The sequence below is a fragment of the Hyla sarda genome, chromosome 1 (assembly GCF_029499605.1).
Source record: "Hyla sarda isolate aHylSar1 chromosome 1, aHylSar1.hap1, whole genome shotgun sequence".
NCBI lineage: Eukaryota > Metazoa > Chordata > Amphibia > Anura > Hylidae > Hyla > Hyla sarda.
In genome coordinates this window covers 302,282,827-302,306,793 of record NC_079189.1, presented here as the reverse complement: position 1 = coordinate 302,306,793, position 23,967 = coordinate 302,282,827, and the positions used below count along the sequence as shown (strand labels likewise).

Below are 23,967 nucleotides of genomic sequence, written 5' to 3'. Positions count from 1 at the left end.
TTTGTCAATTTGAACCCTCCCCTCCCAAAAAAATTGTGTTTTGTTACACTGTACATTCTATCAAAAATAGAAAAACATAAACATAGCCACACATCTACAACATATACTATGATCTATTTGCTTCAAAGCATAATTTCAAAAACTAACAGGTTGTTTAAGGGTTATTCCAGGCCAAAACTTTTTTTTTTTTATATATCAACTGGCTCTGGAAAGTTAAACAGATTTGTAAATTACTTCGATTAAAAAATCTTAATCCTTCCAATAGTTATTAGCTTCTGAAGTTGAGTTGTTGTTTTCTGTCTAACTGCTCTCTGATGACTCACGTCCCGGGACTCACGTCCCTGTGCAGTTCCTATGGGGATATTTTCCCATCATGCACAGCTCCCGGGACGTGACATCATCATTGAGCAGTTAGACAGAAAACGTCATAAGCTAATAACTATTGGAAGGATTAAGATTTTTTAATAGAAGTAATTTACAAATCTGTTTAACTTTCCGGAGCCAGTTGATATATATATATAAAAAAGTTTTTGTCTGGAATACCCCTTTTAATATACCTTTTGATCAAAACTCTGATAAGAGTGAGTCCCTAAACTAACACTGTTGTAGCACCGAGCGGCGACCTTTGCCGCCGCAACACCAGGCCCACGGGGAAATGACCCAGTGACCAGGAAGCCATACTCCCGCTCCAACCAAGCTGGGGGCTTGTTTGGGCAGCAGTGGGGCTGCCTGGCCACTGGGTCATTCCCCCTGTGGGCTTGATGTTGCAGTGGCGATGGTCATTACACCAGTGTTGGCTTAGAGACCCACTCTGACTAGGTGGCATTGACGTGGCGAGTGGGCATGCATGTATTTATCAAAAGGTACACTATCAACCTCTTTGTTCTTTAAATTGTGCTGCGAAGCAGTTAGATCATTGTACAAGTTGTGGATGTGCAGGCCTTGACATGGCAAGTGGACTTGTGAGTTGTGATCAAAAGGAGACACGTTTAAATACATTCAATATATATACTATATATTAAATATATACAATATAAAATTGGTTATTAAAAATTATACTTTTTGTACTAGGAGAAAGGGTGTTCAAAGAGATAGATGCTCTAGTGAAAGAAGTGGTGTGAAAGTAAAAAAGGGCGGTCCAGATTTTAGTATTTTTCATCAGCACAATTTCACCATTTAAACAAATGGGGAGAAATGGACTAGTTGGTCTGAATGGTGGAAAAAAATAATTTAGATGTAAAGATGTGTGGGAGGTGGTGGAATTAGGTAAAGCTGGGGGGGGAGGGTCCTTAGATAAGTAAACCCATAGGGTATTGGCGCAAATGAAGAAGGTAATGAGGATAAAGGGGGAGATTAAATTTTCACCCATTGTTTCAAAATACACAGTTTGAAGAAATAGAAGAGAGCCAAGAATGGCGGTTTTGGGAGAAATATGAAAAAAAGATATGTAACACAATTTTTCAAGGAAGGAGAACTTACGACTTTTGATGAGTTGAATATACAATTCTCATCTCTAATTAATGTTTGCTTTTTTAAAATATGCTAAATTGATGCATGTTTTGAATAATATGGTTAATAAAGATTCAGTAATGATAAAGATTTTTAAGGAACAACTTTTTCTTTCCAGGTTTATTTTTTATTTGACTTTGCTACAGGGGCTGTAAAGACAGTGTAGTTCATACTATAGTGTCTGTACCTGTGTTTGATGGCCGGTCTTGCCATTCTTATGTGATCTTAGCCCTGATGTTCATTTTAGCAGCATACAATATGACTGTTGTCTCAGTCTTTCCCAGGTTGCAGTGCAACCCGAGACATTATATCACTAGTCAGGTGTTGAAAGGGAGCCTCTCCTTGCTTCAGTGGGTGGAGCGACTGCTGGGTGGGAGGAAGATCATTCTCCAGAGGGCTCCAGGCAATTGTAGTTTCACCACAGCACAGCATGGAAGGGAGCTTAGGTGTGCTTCAATGGGTGGGTGACTGATGTGTGGGAAGGAGAAAAGTGACCTCACACTTACAAAAAAGCAGAGGCGTAGCTTGTAGCTTCTGTGTCCCGATGCAAAATCTGCAACAGGGCCCCAAAAGCCAATTATAATACTGGTCTCTTATGGGGAAGATGTGCTTTGGGGCCCCCTTAGGCACCAGGGTCCCGGTGCGACTGCTACCTCTATAGCTATGGGGCATCCTGGGCCTTTTAGTTGAAGGGAGAAAACACCAACAGGAAATAACCATTTCACAAAAGGAAAACAGCTGGTGGACTCGGCCATGTACCACCAAGACAAGCACGGATCCTTCCTAAGCATGTCTATTACTTTCTGGCAGGTAAGTACTAAAGTCACCTTAAGGTAGAAAACCCCTTTAAGAAGGGTGGGAAGGGGAAAATAGGATGTGATACTAAGATATTGCGATGGTGTGGATCTCAGCCAAAGTGGATGACGTCTAAGATATAGATGGAGGATTAGTTAGATTGAAGAAAGCTAAACAACATTTAGAGATATGCTTTGCAGCAAGCCTCATGAACACAAGCAGATTAGTCTGGACCTGACCCTATGCAATTCTATGAAAGAGTTTTCTAGACATGTTTGTGACCTGTGCAAAGGTTAGTATGCAGGAGGAAGAAATGCTGAATGCTAACCATCACCTATTCCTTCCTATCTATAACCTGTACATACTGGTATCACCTTTCCCTAAACTCCTGTCTGTGATAAGTAGGGTGCTGCGAAAAGTGATCTGTACAGGACAGAAAGTATTAGCTTTTTATTAAGCCTAGTAGTCAGAATGAAAAATGCAAGATTTCATGATTATCATATAAGAAAGATAGTAAAATTAAATATTAGACATAATCACGAAAAATTCTTAAAAATAACATGTTTAACATGAAAACTTGATTCAAACATTAGTTTATTTTCTGATAACACATTCCCTTTAATCAGCATATAGGCTACACTGATTCAGTTACTATTAAAGACAAGCTAGGTTACAGTGACCGTAAAAAGTTTTTTTTTTTAAATAATGTTATAGATAAAAGAAAGTGCTGATTGTTCATCTCTGTTGTCAACATTTCTATTTAGGATGACATGACCTAGGATGTATAATGGCAACAGACCTACGGTATTTCCAATTTCATGTTGACAAACCAAAAGACAATCTTTTTTTTATTTTTACATTCTTTATTTAACATACAAACACGATACAACCGTCAGCATTAGCTATCCCACGCCATTATAAACCTTCATGCAAAAGACAATCTACATACAAAATCTGAAACGCTTCCTTCTCAAATGTACCCTTTGGCTAATCATCCTGTGGTGGTGTCACCCCAGCCACCAGTCATTGCATCTGCCTCCTCCAGAAGCAGATACCGTACAGTAGAATAGCAGAGTGACAGTCATTAGCTTTTAGCTTTGCAGCATATGAGCCACTACTACGGCATCCCCGGCAAACCAGCACAATGATGTATGGTCATTGGGGGAGATTTATCAAAACATTGCTGAGTTGCCCATAGCAACCAATCTGATCGCTTCTTTAATTTTGCAGAGGCCTTGTTACACATGAAAGAAGCGATCTGATTGGTTGCTATGGGCAACTCTGCAACTTTTCCTCTCGACAGGTTTTGATAAATCTCCCCCATAGTTCTGGCCCGGGGATCCTAGCACTGCAGTTCAAAAGCTGAGAGAGGAGAAAAGTGCTCCGAACATTCCAGGAACCTTGACTAGGTAAGTATTATTATTTTAGTTTTTTTCTGTTTAGCCACAACGGAACACTAAGAGGGCACATGGGGCATTATAAATGTATAAGGGAATTGCTAATGTATAAGGGGACATGGGTGTATTATAAATGTATAGGCATGAGGGGGCCTCATTAATGTGAAAGAAGTCTCAGGAGGGCATTATAAATGTATTAGATGGCACAGGGGGCATTATTTATGTATAAAGGGGCATTATTATTGTTCATTAAAGCGGTACTCCGGTGGAAACTTTTTTTTATCAACTGGTGCCAAAAAGTTAAACAGATTTGTAAATGACCTCTATTAAAAAATCTTTACCCTTCCAGTACTTTTTTAGCAGCTGTATGCTACAGAGGAAATTCTTTTCTTTTTGAATTTATTTTTTGTCTTGTGCACAGTGCTCTTATCTGACAGGACAGTTCCTAATACGGGCATCAGGTGTCAGCAGAGAGCCCTGTGGACAAGACAAAAAGAAATTCAAAAAGAAAAGAATTTCCTCTGTAGCATACCTCTGCTAAAAAGTACTGGAAGGGTAAAGATTTTTTAACCCATTAAGGACGCAGCCCTTTTTCACCTTAACCCCTTAAGGACCCAGGGTTTTTCCGTTTTTGCATTTTCGTTTTTTCCTCCTTACCTTTTACAAAAATCATAACTCTTTCAATCTTTCAACTAAAAATCCATATGATGGCTTATTTTTTGCGCCACCAATTCTACTATGTAAAGACATCAGTCATTTTACCCAAAAATCTACCGCGAAACGGAAAAAAAAAATCAATGTGAGACAAAATAAAAAAACAAAACGCCATTTTGTAACTTTTGGGGGCTTCCGTTTCTGCACAGTACATTTTTCGGTAAAAATGCCACCTTCTTTTTATTCTGTAGGTCCATATGGTTAAAATGATACCCTACTTATGTAGGTTTGATTTTGTCGTACTTCTGCAAAAAATCTAAACTACATGCAGGAAAATGTATACATTTAAAATTGTCATCTTTTATTTTTCCGCGTATGGGGCGGTATGAGAGCGAATTTTTTGCGCCGTGATCTGAAGTTTTTAGCGGTACCATTATTGCATTGATAGGACTTATTGATCGCTTTTTATTCATTTTTTCATGATCTAAAAAGTGACCAAAAATGCACTATTTTGGACTTTGGAATTTTTTTGCGCATACGCCATTGACCGTGCGGTTTAATTAACAATATATTTTTATAATTCGGACATTTCCGCACGCAGCGATACCACATATGTTTATTTACACTGGTTTTTTTTATGGGAAAAGGGGGGTGATTCAAACTTTTAATAGGGAAGGGGTTAAATGATCTTTATTCACTTTTTTTTCCACTTTTTTTTTGCTATGTTATAGGTCCCATAGGGACCTATAACACTGCACACACTGATCTATTACATTGATCAGTGGTTTCTCATAGGAAACCAGTGATCGATGATTCTGCCGCTTGACTGCTCATGCCTGGATCTTGGGCACTGAGCAGTCATTCGACGATCGGACAGCGAGGAGGCAGGTAGGGACCCTCCTGCTGTCCTGTAAGCTGTTCGGGATGCCGCGATTTCACCGCGGCTATCCCAAACAACTCCCTGAGCTAACCGGCATGGTTTCACTTTCATTTAAGACGCGGCGTTCAACTTTGAACGCCGCGTCTAAAGGGTTAATAGCGCGCGGCAGCGTGATCAATGCCGCGCGCTATTAGCCACGGGTCCCGGCCGTTGTTAGAGGCCGGGCCCGACCCGCTATAGATCGGGAGCGGACTCAGGGCGTACAGGTACGCCCTGGGTCCTTAACAGGTTAAGGATTGAGCCCTTTTTTGCAATTCTGACCACCATCGCTTTATGAATGAATAACTCGAAAACGCTTTTACTGAATATTCTGATTCTGAGATAGTTTTTTCGTGACATATTCTACTTTATTTTGGTGGTAAATTTTCGGCATTACTTGCATCCTTTTTTGGTGAAAAATCCCCAAATTTCATGAAAATGTTTAAAATTTTGCATTTTTCTAACTTTGAAGCTCTCTGCTTGCAAGGAAAATGGATATTCCCAATAAATTTTATTTTTATTCACAAATACAATATGTCCACTTTATGTTGGCATCATAAAATGGACATATTTTTGCTTTTTGAAAAAATTTGAGGGTTTCAAAGTAGAGCAATAATTTTCAAAAATGTCATGAAAATTGCTAAATCTGAAGGGGCAGATGTTACAGAACTACAACTCCCAGCATGCCTGGGCAGTCTAGGCATGCTGAGAGTTGTAGTTTGGCAACATCTGGAGGGCTACCGTTTGGGCACCACTGTAACAGTGGTCTCCCAACTGTGACCCTCCAGATGTTGCAAAACTACAACTCCCAGCATGCCAAGACAGCCTTTGGCTGTCTGGGCATGCTGGGAGTTGCAGTTTGGCCTTCCTAGTGGTTGCCACAGTAAAGATCACTTTACTTTTACTTCACTTTCACTTTCATTCCCCCCCGTAGTTTCCATACCTGAGCCAGGATCCAGCAGTCTCCAGCGACGATCCGGGGTCCCCAAGCATCTTCTCCTACAGGTACCGGTATATATATATATATTTTTTTTTTGCTTACATGCTCAGTACAGCATTCAGTCGGTCCACATTGACTCTATGCATCTGGCAGCCTGTATGTCAGCGCATCAAGCTGGGACTAAGGACAGTTGGGAGCAAAAGGGGACATTTATCAACACTTGAAAAATCGACCAATTGCCCATAGAAACCAATCATTCTTTAAAAAGGCCTCTGAAGAATAAAAGAAGCAATCTGATTGGTTGCTATGGGCAACTGGTCAACTTTTCCACAACCTGGGCACTGTTCCTTCTAAACTGAACAATCAAGTCAATGGCAAATAAATATTACTGTATACCGTATATACTTGAGTATAAGCCGAGTTTTTCAGCACTTGATGACAAGGGGATGATGAAGGGGGGGTGTGGGATGATGACAAGGGGATGATGAAGGGGGGTGGGGATGATGACAAGGGGATGATGAAGGGGGGGGGGTGTGGGATGATGACAAGGGGATGATGAAGGGGGGTGGGGATGATGACAAGGGGATGATGAAGGGGGTGTGTGGGATGATGACAAGGGGATGATGACAGGTGATGATGATGAGGGTCTGGATGATGACAGGGTGATGATGATGAGGATGTTAATGACGGGGGTCTGGATGATGACAGGGGGGAATGATGTATTTCCCACCCTAGGCTTATACTCGAGTCAATAACTTTTCCTGGGATTTTGGGTTGAAATTAGGGGCCTCGGCTTATACTCGGGTCGGCTTATACTCGAGTATATACAGTAGTTACAAATTATTTACCTTGAATAAATAGGGTAGTAACATCACTTGGTCTAGGGTTAGAAGGTATTAATGTCTGCATCATTGATGATCTAGGGCAGTTCATTTCAGTATTCCTTGTGGTCTGTCGCACAAAAAAGGGTAATGTTGCATAGTTGGTGTCCAGTGTATTACTGATCCAAAATTGACCCATTAGAAGAAAGGCTGGGACTAGGAAGCTCAGAAATGCCTAACACAGTCTGCTATTCATGCTCTAGGGGCCTTCTTTAGTTACACATATGTGGTAGAGGGTGTAATGCAGGGAAGATGGCATTAACCCCTTGTGTTCGTGACGCCAGGGAGTGGTTTATCCTCTATACCACCTGAAGGAATACCGCTGGATCCAGGGCTAGGCACATGGGCAATAATGACTCAGATACCAAGTTATGGAACAACGGCAGCTTTACTGAGTCAGACAGATGTAGCAGTCTATACAGCTTGGCTAGGCCCACGGAGGTGACTTCAGAGACCTCAGGGCTTGCTGGGAATTATAGTGGACTTGGGCGATTTGCATACATACCACGCTGACTTGAGACAAGATGACTCGACTGACTTGACTATGACAGGCTATGACTGACTTCACCCCTTCTGTAGCTTACCAGGCTTTGACTGGACCTATGGGGCAATGGACTTGAGAATACGCGGCTGCTGGACTGGCTTTAGGCCTCCTCGGGACTCCAGACACACACCTAGGCTTGACCTCACTGCAACTCAGCACAGATTCTTAAGAGCCAAGAGAATAAAGAGACTCCTCCCAGGGCTTACATAGGGGAGACTTAAGTGGGGTCCCATGGGTCACCCCTTGGTCAGATGGTCACTGGTACCTCACTGGGTAACAATCACATGACAACTGGTTTCTGTTACGCCGAGCGCTCCGGGTCCCCGCTCCTCCCCGGAGCGCTCGCTACACTCTCCTCACTGCAGCGCTCCGGTCAGATCCACTGACCCGGGGCGCTGCGATACCGCCTCCAGCCGGGATGCGATTCGCGATGCGGGTAGCGCCCGCTCGCGATGCGCACCCCGGCTCCCGTACCTGACTCGCTCTCCGTCGGTCCTGTCCCGGCGCGCGCGGCCCCGCTCCCTAGGGCGCGCGCGCGCCGGGTCTTTGCGATTTAAAGGGCCACTGCGCCGCTGATTGGCGCAGTGGTTCCAATTAGTCTGATCACCTGTGCACTTCCCTATATTACCTCACTTCCCCTGCACTTCCTTGCCGGATCTTGTTGCCATCGTGCCAGTGAAAGCGTTTCCTTGTGTGTTCCTAGCCTGTGTTCCAGACCTCCTGCCGTTGCCCCTGACTACGATCCTTGCTGCCTGCCCCGACCTTCTGCTACGTCCGACCTTGCTTCTGTCTACTCCCTTGTACCGCGCCTATCTTCAGCAGCCAGAGAGGTTGAGCCGTTGCTAGTGGATACGACCTGGTCACTACCGCCGCAGCAAGACCATCCCGCTTTGCGGCGGGCTCTGGTGAAAACCAGTAGTGACTTAGAACCGATCCACTAGCACGGTCCACGCCAATCCCTCTCTGGCACAGAGGATCCACTACCTGCCAGCCGGCATCGTGACAGTAGATCCGGCCATGGATCCCGCTGAAGTTCCTCTGCCAGTTGTCGCTGACCTCACCACGGTGGTCGCCCAGCAGTCACAACAGATAGCGCAACAAGGCCAACAGCTGTCTCAACTGACCGTTATGCTACAGCAGTTACTACCACAGCTTCAGCAATCATCTCCTCCGCCAGCTCCTGCACCTCCTCCGCAGCGAGTGGCCGCTTCTGGTCTACGCCTATCCTTGCCGGATAAATTTGATGGGGACTCTAAGTTTTGCCGTGGCTTTCTTTCCCAATGTTCCCTGCACTTGGAGATGATGTCGGACCAGTTTCCCACTGAAAGGTCTAAGGTGGCTTTCGTAGTCAGCCTTCTGTCTGGAAAAGCCCTGTCTTGGGCCACACCGCTCTGGGACCGCAATGACCCTGTCACTGCCTCTGTACACTCCTTCTTCTCGGAAATCCGAAGTGTCTTTGAGGAACCTGCCCGAGCCTCTTCTGCTGAGACTGCCCTGTTGAACCTGGTCCAGGGTAATTCTTCCGTTGGCGAGTATGCCGTACAATTCCGTACTCTTGCTTCAGAATTATCCTGGAATAATGAGGCCCTCTGCGCGACCTTTAAAAAAGGCCTATCCAGCAACATTAAAGATGTTCTGGCCGCACGAGAAATCCCTGCTAATCTACATGAACTCATTCACCTAGCCACTCGCATTGACATGCGTTTTTCCGAAAGGCGTCAGGAGCTCCGCCAGGATATGGACTCTGTTCGCACGAGGCGTTTCTTCTCCCCGGCTCCTCTCTCCTCTGGTCCCCTGCAATCTGTTCCTGTGCCTCCCGCCGTGGAGGCTATGCAGGTCGACCGGTCTCGCCTGACACCTCAAGAGAGGACACGACGCCGCATGGAGAATCTCTGCCTGTACTGTGCTAGTACCGAACACTTCCTGAAGGATTGTCCTATCCGTCCTCCCCGCCTGGAAAGACGTACGCTGACTCCGCACAAAGGTGAGACAGTCCTTGATGTCTACTCTGCTTCTCCACGTCTTACTGTGCCTGTGCGGATATCTGCCTCTGCCTTCTCCTTCTCTACTATGGCCTTCTTGGACTCCGGATCTGCAGGAAATTTTATTTTGGCCTCTCTCGTCAACAGGTTCAACATCCCAGTGACCAGTCTCGCCAGACCCCTCTACATCAATTGTGTAAACAATGAAAGATTGGACTGTACCATACGTTTCCGCACGGAGCCCCTTCTAATGTGCATCGGATCTCATCACGAGAGGATTGAACTTTTGGTCCTCCCCAATTGCACTTCTGAAATTCTCCTTGGACTTCCCTGGCTTCAACTTCATTCCCCAACCCTGGATTGGTCCACTGGGGAGATCAAGAGTTGGGGGCCCTCTTGTTCCAAGGACTGCCTAAAACCGGTTCCCAGTAACCCTTGCCGTGACTCTGTGGTTCCTCCTGTAACCGGCCTCCCTAAGGCCTATATGGACTTTGCGGATGTTTTTTGCAAAAAACAAGCTGAGACTCTACCTCCTCACAGGCCTTATGATTGTCCTATCGACCTCCTCCCGGGCACTACTCCACCCCGGGGCAGAATTTATCCTCTGTCCGCCCCAGAGACTCTTGCCATGTCTGAATACGTCCAGGAAAATTTAAAAAAGGGCTTTATCCGTAAATCCTCCTCTCCTGCTGGAGCCGGATTTTTCTTTGTGTCCAAAAAAGATGGCTCCCTACGTCCTTGCATTGACTACCGCGGTCTTAATAAAATCACGGTTAAGAACCGCTACCCCCTACCCCTCATCTCTGAACTCTTTGATCGCCTCCAAGGTGCCCACATCTTTACCAAACTGGACTTAAGAGGTGCTTATAATCTCATCCGCATCAGAGAGGGGGATGAATGGAAAACGGCATTTAACACCAGAGATGGACACTTTGAGTATCTGGTCATGCCCTTTGGCCTGTGCAACGCCCCTGCCGTCTTCCAAGACTTTGTTAATGAAATTTTTCGTGATCTCTTATACTCCTGTGTTGTTGTATATCTGGACGATATCCTGATTTTTTCTGCCAATCTAGAAGAACACCGCCAGCATGTCCGTATGGTTCTTCAGAGACTTCGTGACAATCAACTCTATGCCAAAATAGAGAAATGTCTGTTTGAATGCCAATCTCTTCCTTTCCTAGGATACTTGGTCTCTGGCCAGGGACTACAAATGGATCCAGACAAACTCTCTGCCGTCTTAGATTGGCCACGCCCCTCCGGACTCCGTGCTATCCAACGTTTTTTGGGGTTCGCCTATTATTACAGGCAATTTATTCCACATTTTTCTACCGTTGTGGCTCCTATCGTGGCTTTAACCAAAAAAAATGCCGATCCCAAGTCTTGGCCTCCTCAAGCGGAAGACGCCTTTAAACGGCTTAAGTCTGCCTTTTCTTCGGCTCCCGTGCTCTCCAGACCTGACCCATCCAAACCCTTCCTATTGGAGGTTGATGCCTCCTCAGTGGGAGCTGGAGCTGTCCTTCTACAAAAAAATTCTTCCGGGCATGCTGTTACTTGTGGTTTTTTTTCTAGGACCTTCTCTCCGGCGGAGAGGAACTACTCCATCGGGGATCGAGAGCTTCTAGCCATTAAATTAGCACTTGAGGAATGGAGGCATCTGCTGGAGGGATCAAGGTTTCCAGTTATTATTTACACCGATCACAAGAACCTCTCCTACCTCCAGTCTGCCCAACGGCTGAATCCTCGCCAGGCCAGGTGGTCTCTGTTCTTTGCCCGATTTAATTTTGAAATTCACTTTCGGCCTGCCGATAAGAACATTAGGGCCGATGCTCTCTCTCGTTCCTCGGATGCTTCTGAAATTGAACTCTCTCCGCAACACATCATTCCTCCTGGCTGCCTGATTTCCACTTCTCCAGCCTCCATCAGGCAAACTCCTCCAGGAAAGACCTTTGTTTCTCCACGCCAACGCCTCGGAATCCTCAAATGGGGTCACTCCTCCCATCTCGCAGGTCATGCGGGCATCAAGAAATCTGTGCAACTCATCTCTCGCTTCTATTGGTGGCCGACTCTGGAGACGGATGTTGTGGACTTTGTGCGAGCCTGCACTATCTGTGCCCGGGATAAGACTCCTCGCCAGAAGCCCGCTGGTTTTCTTCATCCTCTGCCTGTCCCCGAACAGCCTTGGTCTCTGATTGGTATGGATTTTATTACTGACTTACCCCCTTCCCGTGGCAACACTGTTATTTGGGTGGTCGTTGATCGATTCTCCAAAATGGCACATTTCATCCCTCTTCCTGGTCTTCCTTCAGCGCCTCAGTTGGCTAAACAATTTTTTGTACACATTTTTCGTCTTCACGGGTTGCCTACGCAGATCGTCTCGGATAGAGGCGTCCAATTCGTGTCTAAATTCTGGAGGGCTCTCTGTAAACAACTCAAGATTAAATTAAATTTTTCTTCTGCATATCATCCTCAATCCAATGGACAAGTAGAAAGAATTAACCAGGTCTTGGGTGATTATTTACGACATTTTGTTTCCTCCCGCCAGGATGACTGGGCAGATCTTCTACCATGGGCCGAATTCTCGTATAACTTCAGAGTCTCTGAATCTTCCTCCAAATCCCCATTTTTCGTGGTGTACGGCCGTCACCCTCTTCCCCCCCTCCCTACCCCCTTGCCCTCCGGTCTGCCCGCTGTGGATGAAATTTCTCGTGACCTTTCCATCATATGGAGAGAGACCCAAAATTCTCTCTTACAGGCTTCATCACGCATGAAGAAGTTCGCGGATAAGAAAAGAAGAGCTCCTCCCATTTTTTCCCCTGGAGACAAGGTATGGCTCTCCGCTAAATATGTCCGCTTCCGTGTCCCTAGCTACAAGTTGGGACCACGCTATCTTGGTCCTTTCAAAATTTTGTGCCAGATTAATCCTGTCTCTTACAAACTTCTTCTTCCTCCTTCTCTTCGTATTCCTAATGCCTTTCACGTTTCTCTTCTTAAACCACTTATCATCAACCGTTTCTCTCCCAAATCTGTTCCTCCCACTCCTGTTTCCGGCTCCTCGGACATCTTCTCCGTCAAAGAGATTCTGGCATCCAAAAAGGTCAGAGGGAAAACCTTTTTTTTAGTGGATTGGGAGGGTTGTGGTCCAGAAGAGAGATCCTGGGAACCTGAGGACAATATCCTAGACAAAAGTCTGCTCCTCAGGTTCTCAGGCTCTAAGAAGAGGGGGAGACCCAAGGGGGGGGGGTACTGTTACGCCGAGCGCTCCGGGTCCCCGCTCCTCCCCGGAGCGCTCGCTACACTCTCCTCACTGCAGCGCTCCGGTCAGATCCACTGACCCGGGGCGCTGCGATACCGCCTCCAGCCGGGATGCGATTCGCGATGCGGGTAGCGCCCGCTCGCGATGCGCACCCCGGCTCCCGTACCTGACTCGCTCTCCGTCGGTCCTGTCCCGGCGCGCGCGGCCCCGCTCCCTAGGGCGCGCGCGCGCCGGGTCTTTGCGATTTAAAGGGCCACTGCGCCGCTGATTGGCGCAGTGGTTCCAATTAGTCTGATCACCTGTGCACTTCCCTATATTACCTCACTTCCCCTGCACTTCCTTGCCGGATCTTGTTGCCATCGTGCCAGTGAAAGCGTTTCCTTGTGTGTTCCTAGCCTGTGTTCCAGACCTCCTGCCGTTGCCCCTGACTACGATCCTTGCTGCCTGCCCCGACCTTCTGCTACGTCCGACCTTGCTTCTGTCTACTCCCTTGTACTTCTGCTTCTGATCTCCCAAGTAAAATTGCCAAGTTGGGCGATGATGCGAGGGCCTCAGTGTCAGAGATGGCAACCCTAGTGGATACTGTTCTCCCTAACAGCCGGGGGAACAGCTCAACTAGTAGTGTGGGGGATGGTAACGCAGGTAGGCCAAGACAGTTAGTTGTGGTAGGGGACTCTATAATCAGGAAGACGGATAGAATAATTTGTCGCCAAGACCACCTCAACCGAATGGTTTGCTGTCTCCCTGGTGCCAGGGTTCGGCATGTGGTGGAAAGGGTGGACAAATTACTAGGGGGGCTGGGGATGACCCAGCTGTCGTGGTCCATGTGGGAACCAACGACAGAATACATGGTAGGTGGAGGTCCTTGAAGAATAATTACAAGGAACTAGGTGCCAAGCTGAAGGGAAGGACCTCTAAGGTTGTGTTCTCTGGAATACTTCCTGTGCCATGCGCATCGCAGGAAAGACAGCGGGAGCTTAGGGAGTTAAATGCATGGCTTAAGTCGTGGTGTGAGGGGGAAGGGTTTGGGTTTTTAGAGCACTGGGCTGACTTTTCATTGGGGTACAAACTCTATTCTACGGATAATTTGCACCTGAATGGAAGGGGGTCTGCTGTGCTGGGGGAGAGAATCCTGGAAGGGGTGGCTGAGTATTTAAACTAGGTGAGTGGGGGGAGGATAATAAAGCAAAGAAAGCAGACAGTGGGATGGATAGGTTAGAGAGGGGTCAGGACATAATGGCGGGTGGAGAGGAGTCCTGTGGGGGGAGGTTAAGAACAGTGGATAAGGAGATTCATGCGTTACAAACCAGCTGTAAAAATAAATGTAGCCCGAAAAATTGTAATCCCAATAATTCAAAAAATTCCATTAGCCCCAATAACTCAATAACTACAATAAGCCCCATTAACTCAAAAAATACAGTTAGCCCCAATAACTTAAATAACAACGTTAGACGCAATAACGCAAAAAATCCCATTAGCCCCAATAACTTAAATAATAACGTTAGACCCAATAACTCAAAAAATCCCATTAGCCCCAATAACTTAAATAGTACAATTAGCCCTTATAACTCAAAAAATGACATTAACCCCAATAACTCTGAAAATCCCATTAGTGAGACTATATGTGTAAAACTTAATGGAAATGTAAAGTGTATGTTCACAAATGCCAGAAGCCTAGCAAATAAAATGGGGGAGCTTGAGGCCTTGATACTGGAGGAACACATTGATATAGTTGGGGTCACTGAGACATGGCTGGACTCCTCGCATGACTGGGCTGTCAATCTGCAGGGGTTTACATTGTTTCGCAAGGATAGAATGAACAGAAAAGGTGGTGGAGTCTGTCTGTATGTAAGAAGTGGTATGAAAGTCAATGTGAACGATGCCATAGTGTGTGATGATTCTGAGGATGTGGAATCACTGTGGGTAGAATTACAAAAGGAGGGAAATACTGAAAAAATAATATTTGGTGTAATCTACAGACCCCCTAATATCACTGAAGAGATAGAAGGTCGGCTGTATAAACAAATAGAGAGGGCCGCCCGGGCAGGTACAGTGGTAATAATGGGAGATTTTAACTATCCAGATATAGATTGGGGTCCGGGGTTGGCTAAAACTACAAAGGGGAGAAAATTCCTAAATTTATTGCAGGATAATTTTATGGGCCAGTTTGTGGAGGACCCAACAAGAAGTGATGCCTTGTTGGATCTGATCATTTCCAACAACGCAGAGCTGGTTGGTAATGTAACTGTGCGGGAAAACCTTGGTAATAGCGACCACAATATAGTTACTTTTGACTTAAAATGTAGAAAACAAAGACAGACGGGGAAAGCAAAAACATATAACTTTAAAAAGGCAAACTTCCCTGGGTTGAGGGCTGCACTACAGGACATAGACTGGGGGGAGGTGTTCTCAAATACTGATACAGAAGGTAAATGGGACATCTTTAAATCAACTCTAAATAACTATACAGCTAAATATATACCAAAGGGGAACAAATATAAACGATTAAAACTAAATCCTACATGGCTGACAAATGAGGTTAAAAGAGCAATAAACAACAAAAAAATAGCCTTCAAAAAATACAAATCTGATGGGTCAGCTATAACATTTAAACAGTACAAGGAGCTTAATAAAATCTGTAAAAATGTAATAAAAACAGCAAAAATTCAAAATGAGAGACAGGTGGCCGAAGAAAGCAAAACTAATCCTAAATATTTTTTTAGATATATAAATACAAAAAAACAAAGGACAGAGCATGTAGGACCCCTTAATAATGATAATGGGGAGGTTGTCACGGGCGATCAAGAGAAGGCGGAGCTACTGAATGGGTTCTTTAGTTCTGTATATACTATGGAAGAAGGAGCTGACATTGGTCAGGTCAGTGCTGGTAACACATCATGTAATGTACTGAACTGGCTTAATGTAGAGATGGTACAAGGTAAGTTAAGTAAAGTAAATGTAAGCAAATCTCCAGGGCCGGATGGACTACACCCAAGAGTTCTTAGAGAGGTAAGTCCAGTAATATCTGTACCCTTGTTCATGATATTTAGAGATTCTCTGGTGTCTGGTATTGTGCCAAGGGACTGGCGCAAGGCTAATGTGGTACCAATCTTCAAGAAGGGCTCTAGGTCTTCGCCAGGCAATTATAGACCGGTAAGTCTAATGTGCATTGTGGGTAAATTGTTTGAAGGACTTATAAGGGATTACATACAGGAATACATAGGGGATAATAGTATTATAAGTGATAGCCAGCATGGGTTTACTAAGGATAGAAGTTGTCAAACCAATCTAATTTGCTTTTATGAAGAGGTGAGTAGAAGCCTTGACAGAGGAATGGCTGTGGATATAGTGTTTCTGGATTTTGCCAAAGCGTTTGATACTGTCCCTCACAGACGTCTGACAGGTAAGTTAAGGTCCTTGGGCTTGGAAACTTTAGTTTGTAACTGGATTGAACACTGGCTCATGGATCGTACCCAGAGAGTGGTGGTAAATGATTCGTACTCTGATTGGTCCCCGGTTATTAGTGGTGTACCCCAAGGTTCAGTACTGGGCCCGCTGCTGTTTAATTTATTTATCAATGATATAGAGGATGGTATTAACAGCTCTGTTTCTATCTTTGCAGATGACACCAAGCTTTGTAGCACGGTACAGTCTATAGAGGATGTGCATAAGTTACAAGATGACTTGGATAGACTAAGTGTCTGGGCATCCACTTGGCAAATGAGGTTCAATGTGGATAAATGTAAAGTTATGCATCTGGGTACTAATAACCTGCATGCGTCGTATGTCTTAGGGGGGATTAAACTGGCAGAGTCACTGGTAGAGAAGGATCTGGGTGTACTTGTAGATCACAGACTACAGAATAGCATGCAATGTCAGGCTGCTGCTTCCAAAGCCAGCAGGATATTGTCATGTATCAAAAGAGGCATGGACTCAAGGGGCAGGGACATAATACTCCCCCTTTATAAAGCATTGGTACGGCCTCACCTGGAATATGCTGTTCAGTTTTGGTCGCCTGTTCATAAAAGGGACACTGCAGAGTTGGAAAGGGTGCAGAGACGCGCGACCAAACTAATATGGGGCATGGAACATCTTAGCTATGAGGAGCGATTAAAGGAGTTACAATTGTTTAGTCTTGAGAAGAGACGTTTAAGGGGGGATATGATAAACGTATATAAGTATATTAATGGCCCATACAAAAAATATGGAGAAAAACTGTTCCAGGTTAAACCCCCCCAAAGGACGAGGGGGCACTCCCTCCGTCTGGAGAAGAAAAGGTTTAGTCTAAAGGGGCGGCACGCCTTCTTTACCGTGAGGACTGTGAATTTATGGAACGGTCTACCTCAGGAACTGGTCACAGCAGGAACAATTAACAGCTTTAAAACAGGGTTAGATACATTCCTGGAACAAAATAACATTAAAGCTTATGCAGAATTATAAAACTACATCCCTTTCCCTTATCCCCTTACATCCTTCCCTTCAATCCCCTGGTTGGACTTGATGGACGTATGTCTTTTTTCAACCATACTAACTATGTAACTATGTAACTATGTACCGCGCCTATCTTCAGCAGCCAGAGAGGTTGAGCCGTTGCTAGTGGATACGACCTGGTCACTACCGCCGCAGCAAGACCATCCCGCTTTGCGGCGGGCTCTGGTGAAAACCAGTAGTGACTTAGAACCGATCCACTAGCACGGTCCACGCCAATCCCTCTCTGGCACAGAGGATCCACTACCTGCCAGCCGGCATCGTGACAGTTTCTCACATGCCACTTGTTATTAAAGCTATAACATGTTACAGGTATAATACACTGGGTAACATATATACAAATGAATATGCAGGGGGGCCCAGGGGACACTGTAGGGAGGGTGCCTGACAGGGCAGCAAGGGTACATGGGTACAATTCCGGTACTGGGCCACCACACATACTGCCCTCTACAAACAGATGGCTCCCTCTACACACCGACAGCTCCACATACACAGGTCACCTCTCCACAGAGAAAGCTCTCACCTCCACAAAGACAGCTCAAACAGGGGCAGCTCCCCCTGCATACAGACCGCTCTCCTTCCACAGTGACTGCTCCCCCTATATACAGACTGATTTCTTCTCCCCACGGACAGCTCCCCCTGCACACTAACAGCTCCATTGAACACACACAATGTTCACCTCCACAAAGCCTTTTAGACCATGTTCCTATTAGCTTTGGTCTGATCCCTAGAAGGAAACTGAGGGTGGGTTTACATCCCCCATACGTTTCTGTTTCTTACTTCCATAAGAGAAATTGAGAAATGAAAATGGAGTTAACGGATCCCATTCATTCCTATGGGCTTTTTAAAATATCTGTTGTACTCAGTTATCATCTGTTGTACTCAGTTATCATCAGTTATGCTTATAGAAAAATAATGGGCATGCAGTATTATTTTTCCCGTCATAAATAACCAATATTCTAACGTACATTAGTAGTCTATGGTGACAGAAGTAACCTCTGTTAACCTGGGTTATTATTACCCGAGCATTCTCAGAAAATAAAAACTGGTTAAATAAAAACGGGCACTAAATAGAGATAAACGGATGTTTTAACAGCTAATAATGGATGTTAACAATCTGTTATTTTATATGCAAGTTTACAAAAACAAAAAACATTTTACTTCCGTCAACATCAGTTTTATATCCGTTATGTGTCAATAACGAACATATAACCGATTTGAACAACGCTTATGTTAACATTGAGTGCTCAGCTTTCTGTTTCATAAGAGATGAGTGCAGGGAGAGACTTGAGGGCTGTTACATGGTTCTCTCTATGATCGGGTAGAGAGCTTCATTATCTCTCTGCCTATTATTACAATTTAAAGATTATCCTAGAAAAGATATGTTTTAGGTGCCAAATTACTGTGAGATCTTCAATAAAAATTCACATAGGTTGCAGAACATCCTGGTCTCATTCAGGGCCATTTGAAGGAATTTGGGGGCCAAGCAAAATGGACATGGAGGCCCCCCCCTTGATGTTCACGCACGTCACGCTCTAGGGCCGGCATCAGGACGTAGTAACGCCGGCCCTTGAATTCTGGGAGCAGAGATCCCCCCACATTAGGTGCAGCAGAGATCCCCCACATTAGGTGCGGCAGAGTTCCCCCACATTAGGTGCGGCAGAGTTCCCCCCACATTAGGTGCGGCAGAGTCTGGCCCTTGAATTCTGGGAGCGCGACGTGAGCGAACATCGATACGAGGCCACCACATTAGGTGCAGCACAGTTCCCCCCACATTAGGTGAAGCACAGTTCCCCCCCCCCACATTAGGTGCAGCACAGTTCCCCCCCACATTAGGTGCAGCACAGTTCCCCCCACATTGGGTGCAGCACAGTTCCTCCCACATTAGGTGCAGCGCAGTTCCCCCGACGTTAGGTGCAGCACAGTTCCCCCCACGTTAGGTGCAGCAGAGTTCCCCCCCCCCCCGTTAGGGGCAGCAGAGTTCCCCCCGTTAGGTGCAGCAGAGTTCCCCCCCATTGGGTGCAGCAGAGTTCCCCCCGTTAGGTGCAGCAGAGTCAACCCCCCCGTTAGGTGCAGCAGAGTTCCCCCCATGTTAGGTGCAGCAGAGTTCCCCCCACGTTAGGTGCAGCAGAGTTCCCCCCACGTTAGGTGCAGCAGAGTTCCCCCCACATTAGGTGCAGCAGAGTTCCCCCCACATTAGGTGCAGCAGAGTTCCCCCCACATTAGGTGCAGCAGAGTTCCCCCCACATTAGGTGCAGCAGAGTTCCCCCCACGTTAGGTGCAGCAGAGTTCCCCCCACGTTAGGTGCAGCAGAGTTCCCCCCACGTTAGGTGCAGCAGAGTTCCCCCCACATTAGGTGCAGCAGAGTTCCCCCCACATTAGGTGCAGCAGAGTTCCCCCCACATTAGGTGCAGCAGAGTTCCCCCCACATTAGGTGCGGCAGAGTTCCTCCCACATTAGGTGCAGCAGAGTTTCCCCCACATTAGGTGCGGCAGAGTTCCCCCCACATTAGGTGCGGCAGAGTTCCCCCCACATTAGGTGCGGCAGAGTTCCACCCACATTAGGTACGGCAGAGTTCCCCCCACATTAGGTGCGGCAGAGTTCCCCACATATTAGGTGCAATATAGCTCGTCCACATTAGGTGCAGTATAGCTCCCCCACATTAGGTGCAGTATAGTTCCCCCCACATTAGGTGCAGTATAGTTCCCCCACATTAGGTGCAGCACATAGTCCCCCACATTAGGTGCAGTACATAGTCCCCCACATTAGGTGCAGTACATAGTCCCCCACATTAGGTGCAGTATATAGTCCCCCACATTAGGTGCAGTATATAGTTCCCCACATTAGGTGCAGTATATAGTTCCCCACATTAGGTGCAGTATATAGTTCCCCCCCATTATGTGCAGTATATAGTCCCCCACATTAGGTGCAATACTGAAGATGACTTGCCGCTGCCCGCTGGTCACTTACCTACCATGCGCGCGCGTCCTCACCGATCCGCTCTGTTGCCATGGGCGCACGCACGGGACATCAGTGACGTCCCTGCGTGCGCTACTTCCCGTTGGCCCCTGCGTTTTTAAAGTTAACGCAGGGCCGGCGGCCACACAGAGGTAACCGGGGCATCCTTGTGTCCCAAAAAGATTTTTTGGGACACAGGGATGTCCTTAATAGTGATGGGGGAATTGCCCCGTTGCTACAGGACGGGCAAGCACCGGCTCTGCTCGGGCCCCCCAGCCAGCTCGGGGCCCCAAGCAATTGCTTGGTTTGCCTGTCCTGTAGCGAAGGGCCTGGTCTCATTACATATTTTCAACACATACTAGGCAGCGCTCTGCTTTAGACTTATGTTCATACACAATAAAACTGGCCATTTTTTGCCATAATGGAGATGTGGGAAGGGTTGGCACTATTATTAGTGGTGCACGAGGACAGTTGCAGAACAATTGAAGAAAGAAATCCCGGCACTCACTGTTATCTTCTGCCAAACGTAGTGTGCTTATTTACACAGTGCTAAATACAAAGACGCGTTTCGGCAAAAGCCTTTCTCAGACTGGGCATGTCAGTCTGAGAAAGGCTTTGGCCGAAACAAGTCTTTGTATTCAGCACTGTGTAAATAAACACACTACGTTTGGCAGAAGATAACAGTGAGTGCCAGGATTTCTTTCTTCAATTTTTTGCCATAAAACTGCATTTGAAAATAGCAGATTTGTAAAAAAAATCTTATAATATTGTGTTCCATTGTCAATAGAAAAATGTCAGTCAGTGCACAAATATGGTAAAATAAAGGATTGTAATTTCAACAAGAGGTTAACCAGGGTCAGAAACCAAGAGGGCAGCTAAAGAACAGAACATCAAGGTAAGGGGTAGTAAAGTCACAGGCAATAGGTCAGAAAATACAGATTAGATCAGCAGGATATATAAAAGGAACGTGAGTGCAGGGAATAAAGGGGTATTCCAGGATTTATTTTTTATTTGACTGTTACGCCTAGCGCTCCGGGTCCCCGCTCCTCCCCGGAGCGCTTACGGCGTCTCTCTCTCCGCAGCGCCCCGGTCGGTCCCGCTGACCGGGAGCGCTGCACTGTCATGGCCGTCGGGGATGCGATTCGCACAGCGGGACGCGCCCGCTCGCGAATCGCATCCCAGGTCACTTACCCGTCCCGGTCCCCTGCTGTCATGTGCTGGCGCGCGCGGCTCCGCTCTCTAGGGCGCGCGCGCGCCAGCTCCCTGAGACTTAAAGGGCCAGTGCACCAATGATTGGTGCCTGGCCCAATTAGCTTAATTGGCTTCCACCTGCTCCCAGACTATTTCTGATCACTGCCCCTGCACTCCCTTGCCGGATCTTGTTGCCTTAGAGCCTAGTGAAAGCGTTACTGTGTTTGTCCATACTGTGTACTTGACCTCCTGCTTTTGCCTTATTGACTACGATTCTTGCTGCCTGCCCCGACCTTCTGCTACGTCCGACCTTGCTTCTGTCTACTCCCTTGTACCGCGCCTATCTTCAGCAGTCAGAGAGGTTGAGCCGTTGCTAGTGGATACGACCTGGTCACTACCGCCGCAGCAAGACCATCCCGCTTTGCGGCGGGCTCTGGTGAACACCAGTAGTGACTTAGAACCGGTCCACTAGCACGGTCCACGCCAATCCCTCTCTGGCACAGAGGATCCACCTCCTGCCAGCCGGCATCGTGACAGTAGATCCGGCCATGGATCCCGCTGAAGTTCCTCTGCCAGTTGTCGCCGACCTCACTACACTGGTCGCCCAGCAAGCCCGACAGATCGCCCAACAAGATCACCAGCTGTCGTACTTGACCACCATGACACAGCAACTCCAGTCGCAGCTACAGCAGCTTCAGTCACAGCTACAGCAATTTCAGTCTCAGCTACAGCAGCAACAACCATCTCCTCCGCCAGCTCCTGCACCTCTTCCGCAGCGAGTGGCCACTCCTAGCCTCCGCTTGTCCCTGCCGGACAAATTTGATGGGGACTCTAAGTTTTGCCGTGGCTTTCTTTCACAATGTTCCCTGCACTTGGAGATGATGTCGGACCAGTTTCCTACTGAAAGGTCTAAGGTGGCTTTCGTAGTCAGCCTTCTGTCTGGGAAAGCTCTGTCTTGGGCCACACCGCTCTGGGACCGCAATGACCCCGTCACTGCCTCTGTACACTCCTTCTTCTCGGAAATTCGAAGTGTCTTTGAGGAACCTGCCCGAGCCTCTTCTGCTGAGACTGCCCTGCTGAACCTGGTCCAGGGTAATTCTTCCGTTGGCGAGTACGCCATACAATTCCGTACTCTTGCTTCTGAACTATCCTGGAATAATGAGGCCCTCTGCGCGACCTTTAAAAAAGGCCTATCCAGCAACATTAAAGATGTTCTGGCCGCACGAGAAACTCCTGCTAACCTGCATGAACTCATTCATCTAGCCACTCGCATTGACATGCGTTTTTCTGAGAGGCATCAAGAGCTCCGCCAGGAAAAAGACTTAGATCTCTGGACACCTCTCCCACAGTCTCCATTGCAATCTACGCCTAGGCCTCCCGCCGAGGAGGCCATGCAAGTGGATCGGTCTCGCCTGACCCAGGAAGAGAGGAATCGCCGTAGGGAAGAGAATCTTTGTCTGTACTGTGCCAGTACCGAACATTTCTTGGTGGATTGCCCTATCCGTCCTCCACGTCTGGGAAACGCACGCTCGCACCCAGCTCTCGTGGGTGTGGCGTCTCTTGATGCTAAGTCGGCTTCTCCACGTCTCACGGTGCCCGTACGGATTTCTCCTTCAGCCAACTCTTCCCTCTCAGCCGTGGCCTGCTTGGACTCCGGTGCCTCTGGGAATTTTATTCTGGATTCCTTGGTGAATAAATTCCGCATCCCGGTGACCCGTCTCGTCAAGCCACTCTACATTTCCGCGGTCAACGGAGTCAGGTTGGATTGCACCGTGCGTTACCGCACGGAGCCCCTCCTAATGTGCATCGGACCTCATCACGAAAAAATTGAGTTTTTGGTCCTCTCCTATTGCACTTCCGAAATTCTCCTTGGACTACCTTGGCTTCAACACCATTCCCCAACCCTGGATTGGTCCACAGGGGAGATCAAGAGCTGGGGTACCTCTTGTTTCAAGGACTGCCTTAAACCGGTTCCCAGTACTCCCTGCCGTGACCCTGTGGTTCCCCCTGTAACCGGTCTCCCTAAGGTCTTTATGGACTCTGCCTGCCATAAGAAGTGCCTCTCCCCCCCTCCCAGTCCAGTCAGGCAAGCCTCGGTGCCTCCTCATGGCCCCCGTCCTGGTGTCACACTGCCCCGTGCCAGGCCTCGCCCTCTGCCCTCCCTCCCCATTCCCACTCCTGCTGTACTGCCTTCCATTGAGGAAACCCTCCATTCTTTCCCGGTGTCCTCATCCCAGGGGAGGCAGTTACCGGACAAAGAGAAGGGGAGACCTAAGGGGGGGGGTACTGTTACGCCTAGCGCTCCGGGTCCCCGCTCCTCCCCGGAGCGCTTACGGCGTCTCTCTCTCCGCAGCGCCCCGGTCGGTCCCGCTGACCGGGAGCGCTGCACTGTCATGGCCGTCGGGGATGCGATTCGCACAGCGGGACGCGCCCGCTCGCGAATCGCATCCCAGGTC

General features: G+C 47.2%; 1 long non-coding RNA gene across 1 annotated transcript in view; it reads left to right on the top strand.

The window, feature by feature from the left end:
- Positions 1 to 23,967, top strand: part of LOC130305972 (uncharacterized) — a 46,558-nt gene that overhangs the window by 9,878 nt on the left and 12,713 nt on the right. Inside the window, exon 2 of the long non-coding RNA XR_008855384.1 lies at positions 6,209 to 6,279. This is a non-coding gene — a long non-coding RNA (uncharacterized LOC130305972). The remainder of the gene's footprint in view (positions 1 to 6,208; positions 6,280 to 23,967) is intronic.